Source organism: Alligator sinensis, unplaced genomic scaffold (genome assembly GCF_000455745.1).
Source record: "Alligator sinensis unplaced genomic scaffold, ASM45574v1 scaffold134_1, whole genome shotgun sequence".
Lineage (NCBI taxonomy): Eukaryota > Metazoa > Chordata > Crocodylia > Alligatoridae > Alligator > Alligator sinensis.
Genome location: NW_005841920.1, coordinates 3,033,198 through 3,037,001, shown reverse-complemented (window position 1 = coordinate 3,037,001; position 3,804 = coordinate 3,033,198).

The window sequence follows — 3,804 nt, the reverse complement described above, 5'->3', positions numbered from 1 at the left end:
TTAGCCATATGGCAGGGGGGCGTGTATGGGGGGGAGGGGGCGAGGAGAGCTGTGCACTGCAGGGAGGGGGAAACGAAGTTTCTTTAAAGCCCCAAGTGTTCCCCGTGTCATGAACGAGCTCTCCTCCTCGGCCACGCACTCGGGGAAGGTGTGCCAGATGCCCGGACGTGTGTCCATCCTCCCCATGTAAGTCTCGGGATGAAAAGCTGAGCTGGAAATGAATGTCACGCCGTCTTTTCGACCCGACTGGGCTCAGGGCTCAGCGCACAAAGCCGCATGGCAGCGTCTTAGCCAGAAGCAGCAGGCACTGAGCCGCAGCCGAGTGAGCAATAGTTATGAATGAAAGAAACCGCGAAAGGTAACGCTAGGGAAAAAAACCCAACAACAACAAAAAGCCCTCTGCTTTCCGACAACCGGGAGGCTTGGGATGGTCTCGGCACGAGATCGGGGTACCCTGTCTAGACGACGTCTCCACAATTTTGAATTGTTCTTGTGAATCCGGCTCTCTGGACAGGGCTTTGATCACCCGGCGGGAGATACAAGTATCTCTGCCTTGCTGATTGTTGCTGCGTGCTGGAGACAGGGAGGGGTGGTGCGCGCCGAGGGGTATCTGTGCTGGGGGGAGTGAGACGGGCTCTTTTCCGTGCGGTGTCTTTGCAGCGGCCGTGGGAGAGGGGGCACTGCAGCCTCAGGAAAGGAGGCTGAGACGCATCCGACGGGCCCCTCTCGGGACGCGTAAGGCACCGGGCCGGACGCGCCTGGGCGCTGGGAAGGGGGTTCTCGAAGAAGAGGAGGTTACAGTGGTTCCCCCTCTTCTTGTCTGCATCCTCTGCCTGCTTTCCCCTTCCCCCGCGTAGTGCCTGCGTGCATCCCCCCTTCCCTTCCTTTCTAAGCAAAACTTTGTTCTCAAAGTCAAGCAGCAGGCTCCAGAGGCTCCATCTCTCCTAGACTAAGGAGAATTAGTCTCTGAAGCTAAAATGCCCCCGAAGGGAAATGAGGAAGGCTGTGAAAGGCAGGCAGTGAAAGCATGGGCCAGCCGAGTCCCCATGGCTGGGCTGGCAGGGTCCCCCCTGCCTGGGCTCAGTTGCTCACATTGCCTGCAGCCTTCTGCAGCCTTAATACATCTTCAGCTTGAGTGAGTGCACAACCTCACTATTGCTTCCACATGTTCCTTCAGGAAATCATTGGAGGCAGATATATGAACAGCCCCTTGTTCGGAATGCTAACAGGATACCGTAATGCTTGTAAATAAATAACAGGCTCCCATGGATTGGAAGTAAGGGTAAGGGGCAGTGGAGGGTGCACTCATCTTGCAATTTTTTACCTGACAGGTAAATAAATACATAAGTTTGATCGTTTAAAGTGGTGGTGACGAGAGAGAGAATGAGGAGACAAGGCTCTCAGGAAATCGAAAGGTGCTTTAAGATGATTGAAATGCAAATAGGCTTCAAATTTTGAAACAAGTGTTAGGGTATCAGTCAGGGGCTGCCAGGAGCGAGCGTGGAGTGGGTTTGCAGGCTGGCTTCACTTTCGTTGCCTTGATTTGTGCACGGATAGGCCGAGTGACGCTGTAAAGGGACCTTTGATGGAGTACTTTCGTGATCAGATGTGACGGGAGACCCATTCTAGGACAAACAAAAAAAATGAAGCAGAAGAGGAAAAAAAAACAAAAAAGAAAAGCTCCTTCTGGTTGTAATTACCTGCCTAATTTGAATAATGCCTTTGTCATGATCATTAACAAACAATCGCTAAAGGCTTCCATGTGGGAGATCAGATCACAGGGCTGAACAACAAAGCGAACCCCCTTGGAGTGCAGGTCTGGGGAGGTGTAGGTTGTAGCCGTGTTGGTCTGGGGAGGTGGCTGCCTCCCAGGCCTCCATCCCCGGCGGGACGCACGCTCCGGGCATGGTCCCCAGCCCCGGGCCGGGACAGCAGCAGGGCTGCCCTCGTCTCGGCTGACCGGGCCCGGCGCGAACATGCTTGGGGAGCGGGAGCAATTGTTAATCACTCGACCTTTCCTGCCTCTGCTCCTGGCCCAGCGCAGGGATCGGTACCTGGGAAGTGATGACATTAGCAGCCCTTTATCTCCAGTCCCGAGTCACCTCATTAATTAGCCGGGGGAGCTGTCTCCAGGCCCCTCTGTGTCAATCACCCTGCAGGGCTTCGCCGGGGGGGAGAGCCAGGAGCCCTCTCCATGCTGTTGTTGTAAGATCCGACGAGATTATTGCACGGAGAGAGGAGCAGGGCTGTCCTGTGTGGTCCCGCGCTTGGAAACAGGGCGAGAAATCTCCGCGTTTACAAGGCTGCGTGTTTATTTTTGTACCTCCCGAGGTATCTGCCGGGCAGAGAGCAAGGGGAGATGCACACCAGATGTGCCTTCGGGTGGAGAGCCCCGCTCTCCCCCGTTCCCAGCACAGCTGACTCTTGGCCATTTGCTGGGAGAGAGACCCCACTGTGCTCACGTCCCAGCCCCCTCCAGCCTCCTCCTTCCTAAATTCAGAAACAGGCTTTGCAAACGGATCCTGTCGCGGTGCTGGCGGTGGAGAAGGTGGCACTCCATACCACTGTCACATGCCAGCCCCCCGGGGGTGGCCCGTGTGCGGGGGTCTGGCTTGGGGGAAGGGGTTGGAGGGGGGCGGGGGGAACCTGGTGGGCTAAAATGCCTTACACGGCACGCCACATCTGGATAGTTTTACCACTTTTCTTCCAGAAAAGCTTGGTGGTTGTGGCTTTGCCAGAGCCAACAGCTCTTAAGGATGTCTTAAAACAAACAGCTCTCTCCTAAGCTAGACGCTTCAGCAAGATGTATTCCTGTGTGCGCTGTTTCCCAGATGGCTTCCGTGACCAGTTGTCTTCTCCCAACCCCAGCGAAGGGCAGCTGGGCAAGGCAGGAGGCACCTGGGCTGCTTGTGTTTGCGTGGGACAAACCCGAGTGCCTGGGCTCTGGGTGCAAAAGCAAGCACTTCAGTGGGATGGTTTAGGAACATCTGGGAAGGGGGTGGGGCTGGGTGACCCTTGAGGTCCCTGCCGACCCTGGGACTGTATGTGACAGTGGGGCCAAGCGGGTCTCTTCTATCCCAAGCTGTTACAGGGCTCCCTTTTCAGGCTCTTCCAGAACAGGCAGCCTGAAGTATAAGGCGCTGTGCTGGGGGGAGGGAGGGCTGTATGTGGCACGCAGATGCGAGCTCCACATCTCCAACCAGTCCCAGCTGAAACAAGACAGAGCCTGGTGTTGACACCTCAGCCCTTCCCCGCGCGCTGACTGCAAGGCCCAGCTGGGAGGGAGGCTCCAGGGCTGCTGTGGGGAGCGGGCCTGGCTCCCCGGGGAGAAGGGGGGAGCTCTGCTGGGAGGAACCGCGCTTCCGCCTCTCCGGGGCTGCTCATTACAGTCTGCAACGCGCGGCTGTTTATTGGGCCGGGCCGGGAGCCTCAACCTGCCCCCCTCGCCCCTGCAGCGCTATTGGCCTCGGGAGGAGAAACAATTTGCTGGAAGTAATGACCCCTTTCCTGCCTCTCCAGAGGGTGCGATGGACTCGGGTTAAGTAGCTGAGGACACAAGGCGGGCGAAGAGCCCGTTCCTTCGGGCTTCTCCAGACGCCGTCGGGGGGAGGGAGCCTTTGTCTTGCTTGGCGGAGGCCTGCTTTTAATTATGGCAACCCCTGCTCAGGCATTTGCAGCACACAGGCCCTGGGAGCACGGGGCAGCCGGTTCCCTGCGCACCCGCCCTTCTTCGTGCCTCTGCTCGCCACACACCGCGATCTCTCGCGGGGGCCCTGCGGGGTGGCGGGGGCAGGCGGGAAAGGG